Here is a 19,335-nt window from a genome sequence, read left to right on the forward strand (position 1 = left end):
GACTGTTGTAAAGAAAGGGTTCCAGCGTCTATGGGTACAAGTGGTGTTCCGATTTACCACAGAAATGGAAGTTCATTTATGCAAGTGGACTCCACAAACATCAAGATGGCATCAATCTTTTACACATAAGGAGTTTTAAGTAAGAAATTTTGAAAGCGTCATGAAGGTAAGTTAGCACTGCGCATGGCTTAGACTTTCACTAGGTACAACTTCTGTTTAATCGGAAATTATGGCCTTAATTTCTTACTTGGGAGAAAACACATACTTTGACAGGAAAGTAAAGGTCTCGAGGTGTTGCTTCCACGGAGGCTGGCTTGTGACCAACGTCTAACTTAGGTTACTGGAAATGCTATGTTTTTTTTGGAAAGTGTTGTGCCTACCGTACAAGTGGTTGCCTGGTCGCACAGCAGTGTTTTACCCTAATTCTAACAACATGGAGATCCCATTGGGAACCCAAGGAGGGGTCATGGTGTTCCTACTAGGCCTGTATGATTTAGGCTAGGGGGCTTTAGCCTATGCTAGTTCTGGATAGCTATTTCATTGTAAGGTTACAACTTAGGTAGTATTAGAGGTTATTCTCCACTAGTAGTACCAATCTATAGTGAGGGTTTGGGCCTGTCTAAAAGCAAAAACACGCTTTGCCATATCTTCAAGTTCTTTGTAGAGGCTGGCAAAGGTCAAAGCTCTATATTTCTTACTAATCACCCAAGGGAATTACTCTGAATTATTCGCTGATCATGGTTTTTTATGTAAACAGTTGTTAATGATCAACATTCTTAAGGTTTTCAATATCATATTTGAGAAACATGGCAAACATGTTGCCACAAATCTACAATCTGGAGTTCTCAGGTCAAGTATCGAAATCTGTATCTGTCAGTCAAGAACAATATACCCTTCGTTAATCTCTTAAGAATGGTCAAATCTTATAAGCTGGGCTCCTTTATGGTGAAGGTAAGGATTAGCGGATGTAAATATAGTTGGCGCTCAAACACGAGTGTGTTTGTGTCGTGATTAATGCTTAAAAGATGTCTGTTATCTGAACTTTCTATAAATTGAGAAATTTGATGAGGAGTCCTCTTAAAGCATCCCTCTCTCTCTCGCTCTTTTTACGCTGTTCTGCACTGTTCTCTTTGAAACCACCATTTTAAATGCATCCATCACGAGGTTAAATTAAGTGTATCATTATCATTCTTATTTATTAGATATACTGTATTTATTACTTGAATGTTTCTAAAATAAAGAAATGACTAATGTATGAAATTTATCATATCAATAATTTCCCTTTATTTTTCTCTCATGTAGCTAGATTGTTAATAAATAGGTTAATTGAAGAATAAAAAGAACTGTTTCATATCTGAAGTTTTAATGCCAATACACACTACCTGAATAAAGGAAAAATAAACTTATACCAGCGAACCCTTCTCAGACAATTTGAGTGGGCATTCCCCTTTCACCAGACTCTGAAAGGAGGGTAATCTGTAGAGGACAGAGGTTAAGACCTAAGGGTAATGTTTCCCTTGGTGATTAGTGAGAAATAGAGAGCTTTGACTTTGGCCGCCTCTACAAGAGCTTGAAGATATGGCAACGCGTGTTTTCGCTTTTAGACACGCCCAAAGCCTCACCATAGATTGGTACTACTACTATACTAGTTTATAGCCTATTCTCTGCCAACCAAGAGGGAATCATAATACCTATTTGGTGTATCTTGTGTACTAAAGTATATGAAAGCAGGTTAGTCATACCAGGCGAAGTCCATAGGCTTGAGAACTACCTAGGCTAGCTAGTAGGTATATAGGTACTTACTAGCCTAGATACTCCTATAGGGCTAGGTATTCGGTTTAATAGTAGTAGCCTATACTGGGCTACCTAGACTACCCATTTATCAATAAACACATCTTAAATGCATCTATTAAATAGTCACCGGTATTTTTCAACTCTAAAATAAATAACTCTGCAATACGACTCACCAAAAAAAGCCGGCAATTTGATACTACCACAAATTAAGTAGTACTACGGTAACTACTACCTGTCACGCAGTGTCAAAATCCGAATGTCAGTTGAAGGAAGACTACTAGAAGTAGTAGTAAGCTAAAAGGACCTCCTCTTAAACGGCTCTCTCTTATTTTACTTCTATAACACCTATAACCATTAAATTTTTTAGTCTATGAACTCGTAACTGTGAGATTTAAGCTTATTTTTATATCTATATTTCTGAAAATTCTCCCAATAGTCACTTCTTAACTTAAATTTCGTCTAGATTCAATTATATAGTTTGAGTAAAAGTTTAAAAATGGCTATTTTCTTGAGTATTTGACTGAAAGTTTATTTAATTTTTGTTCCTGATCGATTTGGATAATGAAAAAGGAAACCGTAAAATTATACAGGTGAGGAATGCAACTTAAATCTACAGAGGACGAGGTAGTAACATTAGAGATGATTTGCTCTGCATTATACCAATCTGAAAAAAATTACGTACTATACATGGGATACTGTGTCATATTATTATTCATAGGGATATTTATGATTAAAATATTTTTCAATGTGCAAATATACTATATTTAAACGTTTTCTCAAAAGTTTTCATGAAAGGGTAAGAAAGGTCTGTTATTCATTGACTCTGGCTGGTTGTTATAGAAGATTTATTTAACTTTATCCTTTAAAAAATCAATAAAAGCAAATGACTATAAACAAAAAGATGAAGTCTCCAGGGCTCTGAGAATCTGTATAGTCCTGAGTAAGCTTTTTGGAGTTTATTTCAGAGAATATCAACTTTAGCATGCCAATTTTTCGAATATCCATTCCTAGAAAATGAGTTTTTATATTTTTTTCTGGAAGCCTAAACCTAACCCGAATTCATTATTTGATGTAGGCCTAATGAACCCATATGACCAAACACTGAATACTGGTGGGGAACTACAGAATAAACTCTATATTTCTTTTAAAATAGCTGTTTAGGATTACAAAACTGAATGCATTATTGTTTAATGACGAATATAACTGGAAAAATCGTTTTTCCATTCTTATGTGCGAAATACATATAGTACCTACCATATTTTACGAGAGGCTCGGTCAAAAATAACGATGTTACATCTATTAGCTCCAAATTCCAACGCATCATTACAAAGAAGTTGATTCTAAATTGGGTGTTAAATCACTACAATAAATACTTTCATCTAGAACAATAATAAAACAAAGTTATACGAAGATTGATAAACGTGGTGGGAACAGGCATAACCTGCTTATGAAGAAATACGACATATAGACTACGTATAATCATACGTTTCGCTCTGACGTACCCGCTATTATCTAATACTTCATCATGATTTTCAATCAACACAGATGTAATGTCAAAAGTATTATTGAAAAATGGAGGACGAACGAGCTGTTACTGAGTTTTTTTTTTTTTATTATTAAAGAAATCATAGGAAGCGTCTTAGTATCATTACCAATACTTATACATCAAGTTTGGCTTCGCGTTCCTGATGCAAAATTTATAAAAACGAATCAGCCACATCCGAGTCTATGAAGGGTCTTTCTACAACACCTGTGGGGGTTTTTTCTTTCTTTCTTTTTTTGTGGACGTTGTTCTGTAGGGGGTATAACAATGATCAGGAAGGATTGCAAAATTCGGTGGCCGGGGGGGAGGGGGTTACTGAACGCCCTTTTCTGCGTCAGGCATGGATGAAGTTGAAGCAAGCTCCTCCAGGATCTCTAACCCTTTAGAGAAGAGAGGGAGACGCCGGAGGTTTGAACGTATCTCACTATTGTCACAGAAAAGGGATAAGAGACATGAATTAAATAAACATTTTGAGGTAACACAAAGTAAAGTTTAAACTAAATTAAATAGCAAAATAAACAAGAAATTAAAGATTTGCACTTCATAAACAGTGTATAGTGAGTGCCCCCGCAACTGTGCTTGTGAGTGAGCGCTTAGTAACCAGGAACGAACCGTTGATGGAGAATATATGATTTTGAAATGAAATTTGGGATTTGAATGTGAATGAGATTTTATTTTAAATCCATAAACTGTTGAGATGAACCATTTGCATAGTAGAATATTATTTAATAAATAAATATAAAGGCCTAAAGATGATTAAAAATACAGGGATACGTGGTTTATGAACTTATGACCATCTTAGGCAATTGTCAATTAAATTCGATTAATGCTTTCTCATTATTCAAATAGATGAGAAATTCAGTTATGCTACTGGTCCAGTTGTCAGAGAGAGAGAGAGAGAGAGAGAGAGAGAGAGAGAGAGAGAGAGAGAGAGAGACGATGACATTGAACCGTAGGTTGTCTGACAATTCTCTAGACGGGTAACCATACAGATTATCATAGGGGAAACAACGAGTATACCATTTTCCCATGCTAAGGATATTGTTTCACACCTGATCTCCCTCTCTCCGTCTCTTTCGTGTGAATTCCTTCAAATTATATCTAAGAGACCACTCTATGGATGTCTTACGAAAGAGGTCGCCCACATCAACCATTAACCCAAAGTCCTTCCGCTCTAAGTTTCACACGTAGCTGAACAATTGATCATCAGGTGACCTGTACAAGACAATTACTACACAAGTGTCGGCCAGCTTCCCACGTCAGTCCTTATAGAATTTATTTTAGTACCATTGCAAAGACGGTTTTCAGATTCCAAATGGCCACTTGCTTCGTCTTAATACAACACGTAAGGGAAATGATAAGAAAAGAAAAGAAGATGATTTACAGAGTCACGAACCGATAATTATTGTGTCGGTGGCAAGTGTCCGTGTGAATTTATGACCGGGAGATGTAATCATCCGGTAAGATCCTCTCTTTCGAAGTTTAAGTGGTATTAATGTGGTCTAGAACAAAGAGAATGGTTTCGTAATAAACGCAATAGGGAACGGCAAATACCAAACTTTTCACGAGCGTCCTAAAGAAGAAGAACGAAAGAGCAGCAAGTGAAGTGCCTTACTACAAGCGCAAGCGACATGAATTGGATTACCATTTTTTTTCTTTCTTTTATCGGGTGAATTCTACTCGGCCTCATCCTATGCTGTGTAAGTTGGCTTAGATCAGTCACCTAGAATCTGTAAACTAATTCGAGAGCGGAGAGAAAAGCGGCGTTCTCGTCAACACTCTTCAGTGACGCTTACGTATCACTTGGTCTAGAATCTATAGATGGATATCTATAAAACTCGAGAATGAGCGAAATTATGATGATGGTTCTCTAGGTAACTATCCTTGTTTTCAGCTTTATAACCATCCAACACCTACGTTCAGTGGAATTCATTGGCAAACATTGTCATGGATATCAGGCGCCTCCACTTGGGCTTAATTGGAGCATTCTCTCGAAGTCAATCCATTCTTCTTTAGACTCAGTCAAGGGTATCATGATTGAGCAGATGAGGGGGCGTGTAGTACTGAAGACATCCCTCACACTCTCATTTTGTTTAGGGGCCGTTCAAACATAATGTAATACCAATATTTCATGGTAATATTTGACTGCTCCTTCCCCGTTGTCACGCCTCATAAACATATCCAGACATCCCTTAGAAACTTATGCAACTTTACACACATAGTAATACACCGCCCTCCTCCCATCCACTCCAAATTAGTACGTTTCCTTTTTTTTAATGCAATGATATATTAAAGTACCTGGAAATTAATGCCTTCGGATTTTTTTTGTTTTTTTTAATACTTTTTATTATGCATAAAGTAGAAGACGTCGGAGCTCAAAAAAGGGATGAGTTCGTGATTATTGTGTCAAGTGACACATATATAGATCTAGTGGAAAATGTTGAAGTACAAACAAGGGTTGAGTTTCTTATATTTTTTAAAACATAATTATGCAATAAATAAATACAATATTTCTCAATATTATCGAAATATGATAAAAGTCTGTTGCAGAATCTTCAATATCTCTCTTTCGTTACACTCATAACGCTTCACACTAGGACCTTGGCTTCACCATATACCGCCCTCTCACCCGATAAGACGTTACGTAAATTTTGAACGGAACGACCCCTTATATGTTATTATCAAATTGTCTTAATTGAACTATCAACCTACATATCTCCCAAGTTCCTGGAAGCCACTCGTCGGCCATTGGCTCTAATCAGTTTTATTACAGGGGCCAGCAGCACCTGCGCGCATTGGGTTTGTCACCTGTTGTCGTCGAATTAAAACCAGCCCACGTTAGCGCATGAACGGTTTTTAACCCTTTCCCTGTGTTTCATATTCCAAGACCTAAATTTCATAATCGATCAAACAACAAGACTATAACTTCCCCAATTAAAGCAGAGCCATAGCTGCCTCGATACTTTTTGAAGACTCGGTATAGCGCCATTTGCTTTTGAACCGGCTTTTTATAATGAATTAGACAATCCTCCCGCATTTCTCGCCATTTTCTCTCGTTTTTATGCATTCCTTCATCACTGCATGAATGAATATTAATTATGGGCTACGTAGACTTGAGTCACACCTATCATTAAAAAATAATGTCTAAGCAATACTTCGTAACCGCCTCCACTTGAGATCAAGTTATTCTTTCTTGGCTAAGTCCTAAATTTTAACCCACAATATTTTTCCTTATTTCTAATAGCTCCAATTCCTGTAGTATACCTCTACCACATTTTCCCTTAAGATATAAAGAAACTCTTATATCGCATTGGGATCTTTCCCTCAATTAAGCTTGCCTTATACATCCCGGTCACCCACTTATTTTTAGATTATTGCCACCACACGTCACCGCTTGCACATTTCTATGTTAACAAAAACATTTTTCTTTTTTTTCAGTTTTATATGATTAACATCTGTGTCTCTCTTTGACTTAAAGACATACTACTTCCGCCACTGAGACAGGATATTACTACGTCCCACTCTGTAAGTGCAACACCGAAACTAGTAGGTAATACTAGTACTAAAAAACACCAAAGTTAGTACTAAAACATCACAAACAATTACTTAAACATCAAAAACTAGCACTAAAATACAAAATAACTAGTACTAAAACATCAAAAACTAATACTAAAATATAAAATAACTAGTACTAAAACAACAAAATAAAAAACTAGTACTAAAATAATAAATAACTAAATACTAAAACATCAAAAACTAGTACTAAAGTATAAAATAACTAGTACTAAAACATAAAAAACTAGTACTAAAATATAACATAACTAGTACTAAAACATCAAAAACTATAGTACTAAAATATAAAATAAAACTAGTACAAAAATCAAAAACTAGTACTAAAATATAAAATAAACTAGTACTAAAACATAAAAAATATACTAAAACATAAAAAAACAAAAGTACTAAAACACCAAAAATAGTACTAAAAAACCAAACTCTTGAACTGAAATATCAAAAACTAGTACTAATATATCAACAACAAAACTGGTACTAAAACAACTTAAAACTAGTATTAAAACATCGAAAACTAGTACTAAAACACCAAAAGTATTACTTCAAAAACTCTTGTGTGCTTACTTTACACTCTGGAAAGACTTCCTCCAAATAGGGTTTTTATATTTTTAATACTCGTTGGAACATTAGTTGAAATATAGCCCTAAATACTTTAATCTCTCTCTCTCTCTCTCTCGATTTGCGTGCTCGAACTACGTAGTATATTTATAGCTCTATTCCGGAACTGTCCTTTCAAACCAGTCTTCTATATATTTATTCTATCATTCCGAGTAATCTATGATCAGATGTCAAGCTTATCTCAAGCCAATCTTTTCCAGACAGATTTAATCTCCTTCGTTTGTTGACCCTGTGTAACAAATAAGTCTATGTTCTCTTCTTGACATTTTAATCATATCCTTTCATTGCTTCCGCAACTCACCAATTCTCCCTTCGTGTATATATATATATATTATATTTATATATATATATAGATATCAGGATACATGATGGGTGATATCATACAGTCTTCGTTGTATCTTGAGACTGTATATACAGTATGAAAGTATAATATTAAAAATATTCAGCTTTATTACAGAGCGTTTATAATACTATACCGATTTGAATTAACATAAGTTAACTTTCAGGAGAAAACCACAAAAGCAAATATATTTTCGCTTACATTACGGTACAAAAGATATGCAAATACTAATTACTAAAGGTAAACTAAAGTAAAATACTTATAATAGTACCCCCGGAAATCTATCGCTGACGGAAATCTACAAAAGAAAAAAAATTTTCTTCAGGTCTAAAGGGGAATTATTATTCACCAAATTACAGTAATATTAGAGTACTTTTAAAAATTCTTAGACTAATATTGTTTATGTAGCACTCAAGTGTATGTAGGGAACTTGTTAGGATACTTCTACTTATTTTTATAGACGTCGTTCAACCCCGTTTTCATTGACAGTTGTACCCACTATGCTGCCAGACTAAATAATTCGTCAACAACGAATCACTAAAACAGAGAATTTGCTATTTGCCAGTTATGGTAATAGGTTAATTTGCTCATTTTATCTCGCTCTGGCCTCCATTTCATGGGTACAATACATTTATTGCATAATTTATCGAGTTTTTTCATTACATTTCTAACATTTTTCCTCGTCTACACTGATTTGTGAACGCCAATTGAAAAATATAAATAATAATAATTCGAAACTAGGTTTACGAGATTAATATAAAAAAATGCTGAACCAAAACAATGTACTTACAGTTACAATACATTTGTGAAACAAAGCTCGAATAGATAGAAAGCTATGTTAGCTATCTGTGATAACTTTAAATAAAAGTAAAATTCCTGCTTATTCTTTCATAATTATTTGGAAGGTTTTTAGACTTAATAACCCGTTTTCTATGTAGGCCGATGTGCAGCGGTATACCACAACTAAAATATACTTAGTTTTCTTTTAATTTTATTGGTATTAACTATTATAATGCATTCATTAATTCTATAGATTCCGACAATGTTTTACTTCTATCTTTAACATCAAGACTGTAAATACGAACCTGAGATTAAACGGAAAATAAAAATAAAATATTTGGCTAAGTCAATGAGACGATTTAAAAACAAAAGTATATTTATATTCGTTTCTAATCTCGTTTATTACACCTAACTTAATGGTCTGAAGGCAGCTGATCGTATTTCATATAGTACATCAGAGAGAGAGAGAGAGAGAGAGGAGACCCGAAAGAGAGAGATAGAGAGAGAGAGAGAGAGAGAGCGAGAGAGAGAGAGAGAGAGAGAGAGAGAGAGAGTATATATCAAACTCATCTTCACAACAATCTAAAGACATCTAGTCCAAAAATTGGATTATACTACACGTACGTACGTGGGCGCGTGAGTGGATACCACATACATCGTAAATAAAATTACATGTACGTAGGTCAGTGTTAGATAAATACTACACACTGAAAATGATATGTTGTGTAATTGATATTATACCAATCTCAACGGTCAGTTAAGAATGTATAGTGTATGTATACTCTCATATATATCCCCCTTGCTTGTCAGATCACCACACCACACACACACACACACAGCAGGTGGCAAACACCTTTTTCAGTAACACGAAACTTAATTTTATCGTAATTCCATTACTAACCCACCCTCTCTCTCTCTCTTTCTCTCTCTCTCTTCGTTACAGGTGATCGAATCGGTTCTATAATCTCCGGATAATTGTATATCTCGTCATCTTGTTACTGGACTCTTTCGTAAGGTGATGACGAACGTTAAGCCTTTGCGCTTAACGTTCGTCATCTCGGTGGACTGAGATTTGTGTCGTTTCTCTTTTCTTCCCACTTGAAACTAATTTACGTTTCGTTTTAATTTCCTGGGAGAATTTTATGGTAACGATTAGATGCTGGTGTTTGATATCCTTGTAGAAAAGCTGATTAGTCTTTTTTTTCTTTCTCCTGTTTTTAATGGCCGCCTTTAAATAAAATCAACATGTCGAATGTGAGACTATAGCTACCTACACAAACAAACAAACAATATATTACAAACGCAGACTGCATTCTGAACACGGAAAATCCAGGGATATTGTATTGCAGAAAATGATCAAGAGATGGATGAACTCTAATGAGAAGCAAAGTCAAGCTGGGAGCTTTGATTTGCATTAGATGTATAGGCCTATAATCATTGCCAGAGATATAGGCCTATATAATCCTTGCCTGTTCCATTAAACCAAATTTATCCTTATATTTTTCAGGAGTCAGGCCAGACAACGTTTCCGTCCGCGGTGGAAAAAAAATAATGAATCTACAGGTGGAATAACATTGGATTTTGGACGGTAATTACGTAAACTATAGTCAAAGCATTCCCATGCAGTTCTTGCTCTCAAAATAATTTTAATTTTTCGAGGTTTTGCAACTCCACAAGTCTGTTTGAATGTATGCATCTATACATTTATCTATATTTCAGGTGAACTGCAGGGTTAAAAACTATGGCTTTATGCATTTATATCTGTAATATCTAATGAAATTCAGGTTTTAAATGTATGTTTTTAATTTTCATACACTTGCATATAATTCAATGAAATACAGGGTTAAAAGGCATGTTTTTATCCATTTAAATCTAAAATTCAATGAAATGTAGGGAGCATAAGACCACATTTTTCCAAAGCTCATAAACGATTTTCAAAGGTAGTATATGCCTAGGCTTAACCAAACCAAGACAGGTTAGGGTCACTGTTACTTAGGCCCACAGGATATTCCTGGACGTGTAATGTTCATGCAATGTGGTTTGGTTTCCACGCCAATCATTTATAGGTCTGATGCAAATCCGGGAACGACCCACGAGAGAAGGAATTAAACAAATAATTATAAACAATAAATCATTACGGATTTTAAGAGTATGCAGCCCACCGTTGCTAAGTTTTCATGGTAATAAGTTTGAATCAGCACATATTCCTCGGTCTGTCGATTTGCTTATTTCAATGGCCGTTAAATGTATCTAGATTTCTTTTTAAAGTATGAGCGAAAAACTTCCCATTTTAGTGATTCTTAGTCGTCTCTAACTTCGGTACTTCAGAACTACGTCGCCAATGGCTGTTATTTTCCATAAAGTGAATGTATGTTGTCTCAACAGACGTGCCTGAAGATATGTCACATATAGGCCTACTAGGCATTGCCATTATCATTCACGACTGTTTGACCTTGAACTATCCCGAGAACCATGGCAGCGAATTACTGTAAATTAGAAAGAGCACCTATTCTTTCTCTTACACAAAGGGAGAGATAGTTTATGCATTTTTCGTATTCTAGTGGTATACAGCCTGGTATAGGTACAGTAGGTCTACAGTTCCGTTAAAGCAGAATAGGCCCTTAAACCTGCGGTTCTGTACCCAAGTAAGAATACAAATTTCAGATCTTTTCTACACAAAATTCTTATTTAAACAAGGAAATTCAAATATTATTGAAAAGTTATTGTCATAAACTTATTTTTGTGCAAAACAAACTAACAATGTAATTTAAACAACAGTACTACTAATACATACAGATATTGCATATAAACAATACGTAAATACATAATATACTCACACATAAGTGTGTATATGTATACTGTATATGTATATTGTGTATATAATATATATATATATACTATATATATATATATACCATATCTATATATATATACATATATATATATATCTATATATATATATATATATGTGTATACTATATATATATATATTATATATATATATACTATATATATATATGTATGTAAGTATGTATATATATATGTGTATATATAGTGTATTATATATTATATATATATTATATATATATATATATATACTACATACTTGGTGTGTATGCGCGTAGTACTATTGTTTAAATGACATTATTTTCCATACATAAAATAAAATAAAAAAGTCTATGACAATGTATTCAATAATATTTCAGTGTTCCATGTTTAACTAAAAATTTTGTGCACAAGTACTACAAGAGTTGAAAATTGTACACTTCACTTACTTGGCTGCAGAACTGTAGGTTTAAGTGCCTATTCTGCATTCACGGATCATAGACCTACTGTATACTAAACTACCGTATATGCCATTAGACTATGCAAGATGCAACAGTGCAACATATATATATATATATACATATATTATATATATATATAATTAATATATATATTTATATTATATAATATATATATATTATATATATTAGAGACGCGAGAGAAGGTGAGAGGAGCGAGAAAGAGAGAGCGAGAGAGAGAGAGGAGAGAGATCATCCTTCAATAATTTTCCAACAAATTTATCATAAGCCTAATTTCGCTTTTCTATGACGTTCAATAAACTCCTCCCAGAAACTCCTACAAGACTGGTTTACACCTACACACTTTTGTGGTGCGGTCTGTTACGGCGTGGGATCGCAAGAAACCGCATGAAACCGCACTATAAACGCACCAAAAGCGCGCCACCTCGTTGGCGGGGGCAGGAGAAGACCGTTAAAGCCACGCGACGCCGCCCGGATTTTAAATAATTTCAAATTTTTGCGTGGCGTCTGGCAGGTGGATGAAGTCGCATGAAGCCGTATGCGGTGTGGCGCAGCCTCGCAACAAAAGAGGTAAGAACCCGCACTGTGCCGTGCCACACCGCACCACACCCCCCAGTGGTGCGACGTAGTACAACCCGCGAGGGAGTGTTACGGCATCTCCCTAGGTAGATTTTTTTTTTTTTTTTTTTGGTGAACCTCAATTATTTTTTTTTTTATTTTAATTTTAAGAAATATTACTTTACAAAATTATATTTTGTACAATTTTGTATATACATTATAAGATCTATGTATAATATAAAAATTATTCAATTTATTATTTTTCTAAATATAGTATTTTTAAATTAGAAACATACTGATTCGTGAAAAAATTTTTAACATTAGACTTAAATCCTATAATATTTATATTAAATGTTTTTAACAGTCTATTCTTTATACATTTAATAATTTGCTGGTCAGTACTTATTCCCAAATATCTTGTCATCCATATACTTGAAATAAAATCTGCTATTATTACCATTGCTGTATTTTCATCCCTTTTTGAGTTTGCTTCAAAATCTAGTTTTAAAATCTTTAAACTGTTATCACCTTTTAATTTACAACATTTTCTAAGCAATTCGAATACCCAGGACAACAAATTCTTAACCAAAGGACAGAAATATACAATATGCATATTGGTTTCTATGCATCCACAACCGCATTCCTTAACATCTTTTATTTTCATCATGGCTAGCCTATCATTTGTACTTAAAACTTCATGAACATACTTAAACAAATTTCTCTACTTTCATATTTTATATACTTATTATTTACATGTTCCCAAATTAGTTTCCATTTGAATAGTGGATACAATTTTTCAATATTTGGAAATCACTGTTTTTCATTAAATGTTCACATACCACTTTCGTTTTTATCTGTGGATAAAAGGTCATCTTATTAGCGCTTCGTAATATATTTATCATACTTTCATAAAAACTAGGTGTGAAAATAGTGCAATCCTGAAGGTGGCATTCATTTTCTATAAGGTAGGTTGCTCTGACTTTACAATAATAAATAATCACTTGGTAACCAAAACAACGATCTTTTAAATATTTTAGAAATGTACTAAACATATTAATATTAAATGATTTTGTACATTTTATATACCATTCATAATGTCTCCTTTTGTAATAAATATGTGAAATACTGACTTGCATTTACATTTTCCTTATTGATGGTTTAATTAATATAGTCATCACAATATATATGATGATATGATTGGGTGAAATGAAATTGAAAAATTAAAAAGCATGGCCATAAAGAATAATAACATGAAGAAATATAACAGGAAATCTAACATGAAATAAGGAATATGAAATAAATAGAACTCGGAAAATAACTTGAATTATAAAATGAAATGTAACATGAAATAGATATGGCCATCAAATGATATAATATACAAGGTAAAGAACAATAATATAATATTGAGAACATGATCAAATGAACATGAACACATACAAATATGATAATGAACAATAATTAACATTGACTGGACATAGTTATTAACAGGGGAACAATGAAAATCAGTAACAGACTAAAGACATATTGACCTCAGTTGATAAATTATATGATATTTGCAGTTGAAAATGTTATGGTATAAACCAAGTCCCAATTTCATTTTCTTACTTTTTATTCTTATACTTTTCACGTTCATTTTCTTACATTCTATTCATTTTCTTCAACGTTTCATTCTTTTCTACATTCTATACTTTTCACGTTCACTTTTCTTACTTTTCTATTCTATCTTTTCACGTTCATTTTCTTACATTCTATACTTCACGTTTTCACGTCATTTTCTTACATTACTATACTTTTCACGTTCATTTTCTTACTTCTATGCTTTTCTCATGTTCATTTTCTTTACATTCTATACTTTTCACGTTCATTTTCTTACTTTCTATACTTTTCACGTTCATTTTTCATACATTTCTATGCTTTTCACGCTTCATTTTCTTACATTCTATGCTTTTTATTGTTCATTTTCTTACATCTTTTATACTTTGTTCACGTTTTCTTATTCTACTTTTCTATACTTTTCACGTTCATTTTCTTACATTCTATGCTTTTACGTTATTTTACTCACGTTCATTTTCTTATTTCGATCTTTTTATTTCTATGCTTTTCACGTTCATTTTCTATGCTTTTCCTGTTCATTTTCTTACTTATCTTTAACTTTTCACGTTCATTTTTTCTTACATTCTACTTTTCACGTTCATTTTATATTTTTCTTACTTCTATGCTTTTCCACGTTCATTTTCTATGCTTTTTCATGTTCATTTTTTCTTACATTCTATGCTTTTCATGTTCATTTTCTTACTTTCTATTCTTTTCATTTGTTCATTTTTCTTACATTCTACTTTTCACGATCATTTTCTTACATTTCTATACTTTTCACGTTCATTTTCTTACTTTTCTATACTTTTCACGTTTCATTTTCTTACTTTTCTATGCTTTTCACGGTTCATTTTCTTACATTCTATGCTTTTCACGTTCATTTTCTTTATTTCTTAATCTATGCTTTTCACGTTCATTTCTTACATTCTATACTTTTCATGTTCATTTTCTTACATTCTATACTTTTCACGTTCATTTTCTTACATTCTATGCTTTTCAGTTCATTTTCTTACTTTCTAACGCTTTTCATGTTCATTTTTTCTTACTTTCTATGCTTTTTCACGTTCATTTTCTTACATTCTATGCTTTTCATGTTCATTTTCTTACTTTCTATACTTTTCATGTTAATTTTCTTACTTTCTATGCTTTCACGTTCATTGTCTTACATCTATGCTTTTCATGTTCATTTTCTTACATTCTATACTTTTCACGTTAATTTTCTTACATTCTATACTTTTTACGTTCATTTTCTTTACTTTTCTATACTTTTCATGTTCATTTCCATTAACTTTCTATGCTTTTCACGTTCATTTTCTTACAGTTCTATGCTTTTTCATGTTCATTTCTTTTACTTGCTTACCGCTTTTCAGTTTCAATTTTTCTTACATTCTAATACTTTTCATGTTCATTTTCTTTACTTTCTACACTTTTCATGTTAATTTTTCTTACTTTCTATGCTTTTCACGTTCATTTTCTTTAAACATTCTATGCTTTTCAATGTTCATTTTTCTTACTTTCTATGCTTTTGAAAACTGTTGCATTTTCTTACATTCTATACTTTTTCATGTTTCATTTTCTTTACTTTCTACACTTTTCTTCATGTTTAATTTTCTTACTTTCTAACTTTTTCTTTTATGTTAATTTTCTTACTTTCTACACTTTTCATGTTAATTTTCTTACTTTCTACAACTTTTTCATGTTAATTTTTTCTTTACCTTTCTACACTTTTTCATGTTAATTTTCTTTACTTTCCTAAACGTCTTTTCATGTTCATTGTTTCTTACATTCTAAATACTTTTCATGTTCCATTTTTCGTTACTTTTTCTACACTTTTCACGTTCATTTTCTTACTTTCTATGCTTTTCACGCTCATTTTCTACATTCTAAACTTTTCATGTTCATTTTCTTACTTTAAAAAAAAAAAAAATTTCTACACTTTTCATGTTCATTTTCTTACATTCTATGCTTTTCACGTTCATTTTCTTACTTCTATACTTTTCATGTTCATTTTCTACTTTCTATGCTTTACATGTCCATCATTTGCTTCTCATTTGTCTCATTATTATGAATTATGTTATTATTACTCCGCAACAACACCGCAAGCCACCCGCAACACACCGCTGCACGGAGTAACAAAGCCGCAAGAGCGCGTGCCCTGGCATAGCAACAACGACCATAACACCGCGCCAACTCCGTAACACTCCGCTAGACACCGCAAGAACACGCCGTGACATGCCCGTAACCCACCGCCCGGGTCCGCGCCACGCCGCCCAATAACGGTCATTTTTTCTCCCCACCGCGTCAATTTTGTAACGGTTTCTTGCGGTCCCCCCACGCCGTAACAGCCCGCAACACAAAAGTGCGTTGGTGTAAACTACCTTTATGTGCGGACGCAGCTGCCATGTTGCCACTTCAGCGTCTCTCTGAAACTGAAGTAAATCTTCAGATCACGCCATAGACGTGGAGGCCTCCGGCCGCCTGAACTGAAACTAAATCGGATGCCACGAACCTGACAAGGTGCTGCTTTGGCTGGTTATCTACATGTCACGAATCTACTTTGGTATGATATCTACACAGGTATGCGATCTACAGTTTCCAAGAAAGGCTTGTTGTGTCGTTTGTTATAACAATTTAACTACCTAATTTCCTAAGTAACAACTAGATTGCGACCTAATGCAAAGTAATGCAAGTTGTGCTGTTTGTAACAATCTAGCTTGCTACCTAATTTCCTAATTAGTTAACTAGATAGATTGCTGTATAGTTTGTTAAAAAATAAACAAGTCCTTTACCATTTTTATATTTAGTAGGCTTCTATACTTCAGTTTAAATATTTGCAGTCAGTAGCAAAGCTCTGAAGATGCTCGCAAAGGAATTCTACAATGAAATCAGTGACGAATCCAAGACTCTGGCATTTTTAAGAAGACATGGTCTTTTAGATGAAGAACAAAGTGTTTCACCATGTCATCGATGTAGTGGAGAGATGAAGGACACTCGGAAAAGATGGCGAAATGGCGAATTTATGCCCAGTTCTTCGTTGCAGAAAACCGTGGATGTCAAACTTTTAGTTCCGTCCGCAAAGGCAATGCATTTTTCACTTCACAGATTTGAATAACAAAGTAAATTGCAAGCTTTCTCTTTGCCAAATTTTAGAACTTATGTTTTATTTTATAGAAGACCTCTCTTACCATCAGGTTCAAGGTTTAACTGGTAGAGGTACTGAAGCAATATGTGATTGGTTTAACATGTGCCGCGAAGTGTGTACATTGATTGTTTCAGTCTAGAATCGCGGTCAAATGATGATAATAACCGCAACCATGGAAGACGTATATAAGACGGTCCGTGGGTGTTTGGTTTGAAGAAAGGTTCGGACTGCCGATATTTTTACGTTCAAAGAAGAGACCGTGAGACACTTCAGCCTATCATTCAGAGAGAAGTCGCTGAAGATTCAATCATTCATTCTGACGAATGGCCGGCCTACTCTAATTTAAACCAACTCAATTTCCGTCATTTTACCGTAAACCATCAGCAGAATTCCGTCGATCCTAACACTGGAGCACATACACAAGCCATTGAAAGATCTTGGCTTGATGCAAGGTTCGCAAACTGATAAAATGAGAGGCTGCAATCAAAGAACTTTTCAATCTCACCTTGACTACTGGTGTTGGCGGATGCTGACAAAAGAAGCTCCTACCCAAGATCTTTTTAGCATTTTTAGCCGATGTGCGTGCTGTGTATCGCTAGAATATTTTGATATTTTTTTATATATGTAGATTTTAGCCTAAAATGAAAATAAAAACCAAATTTTTAGTTTAAAATTCTTCATTTTGAACTAGTTTCTCTATGATATTTTTTATACTATAATGTAAATATTAGACTAAATGAAAATAAACGAATTTTTATATATTTTAATTTTATTTTTCTTTCTATGTGATGTATAAAAGCTATAATTAAAAAAAAATAAAATCATCTGTTTTATTCAGACAAAACTGAAGGTGAATAATTGACCGTAGATAACAAGCCAAAATTGAATTTGTACGTTGTAGATATCAAGCCAAAGCAGCACCCCTGACAAACGGCAGGTTGCGAGTTGGTCGGAAAGGCCGACGGACTCCGCTCACGTTTGGTTTGACGATAACCACGATAACCCCATAGACAGTGAGATTTACTTCCGATTCAGATAACCGGATCCGGCGATCGTAAACGTCTATGGGGCCCTTTAGACGTAGGCCTACAATCATTGCCTTAAATTTAGGCCTATAATCCTTGCCTTTCCATTAAACCAAATTTATCCTTATATATTTCAGGAGTCAGGCCAGACAACGTTTTCGTCCGCGGTGGAAAAATAAAAATAATTAATCTATTGATGGAATAACATTGAATTTTGGCGGGTAATTTACGTAAACTAGCCACTAGACTAATATGTAACATTCCTAAAGCATTTCCATGCAGTTCTTGCTCTCAAAATAATTTAAATTATTCGAGGTTATGCAACTCCACAAGTCTGTTTGAATGTATGCGTCTATACATTTATCATATTTCAATGATCAGGGTTTTAGAATATGGCTTTATGCATTTATATCTGTCATCTAATGAAAAAGATTTTAAATGTATGCTTTCATACATTTACATATAATTCAATGAAATACAGGTTTAAAAGACATGTTTTTATGAATTTATGACTAAAATCCAATGAAATGCAGGTAGCATAAGACCACATTTCCTAAAATTCAGAAACGATATTCAAAGGTATAGGCCTAGGCCAACCCACCAACCAAGACCGTATCAGAGTCACTGTTACTTAGGCCACTGAATATTCCTGGACGTGAATTTTCCATGCATTGTGGTTTGGTTTCCACGCCAATCATTTATAGGTCTAATGCAAATCCGGGGACAATCCACGAAGCGAAGGAATTGCATGGGTTTTGATTCGCTATTAATACGAATTCACCGGTACTTTCGCAAACAGATTCGTTTTCTTTGCATACCGTATTCAAACTTCCAGCAGGCCAAACGGGATATAAAGTCTATATGAATAATTAAATAAATAATTATGAATAATAAAATCGTTACGGATTTTAAGAGTATACAGCCCATCGTTTCTAATTTTTCATGGTAATAAGTTTGAATCAGCATATATTCCTCGGTCTGTCGATTTGCTTATTTCAATGGCCGGTCAATATGTCTAGATTTTTTTTTAAAGTGTGAACGAAAAACTTCCCATTTTAGTGATTTTT

General features: G+C 33.8%; 1 protein-coding gene and 1 pseudogene across 2 annotated transcripts in view; one reads left to right on the top strand and one right to left on the bottom strand.

The window, feature by feature from the left end:
- Positions 1 to 19,335, bottom strand: part of LOC135211849 (methyltransferase-like protein 25B) — a 163,869-nt gene that overhangs the window by 131,969 nt on the left and 12,565 nt on the right. The window contains exon 1 of one of the 2 annotated variants that reach the window (XM_064245058.1): positions 2,027 to 2,119. The exons of the other annotated variant lie outside the window; for it this stretch is intronic. The gene's annotated coding sequence lies outside the window, so the exon portion shown is untranslated. Of the gene's footprint in view, positions 1 to 2,026; positions 2,120 to 19,335 lie in introns of those variants that run through there. 2 annotated transcript variants of the gene reach the window in all.
- On the top strand, positions 16,922 to 17,842 carry LOC135212257 (uncharacterized; annotated as a pseudogene).

This window comes from Macrobrachium nipponense, chromosome 40 (genome assembly GCF_015104395.2).
Source record: "Macrobrachium nipponense isolate FS-2020 chromosome 40, ASM1510439v2, whole genome shotgun sequence".
NCBI classification, from domain to species: domain Eukaryota; kingdom Metazoa; phylum Arthropoda; class Malacostraca; order Decapoda; family Palaemonidae; genus Macrobrachium; species Macrobrachium nipponense.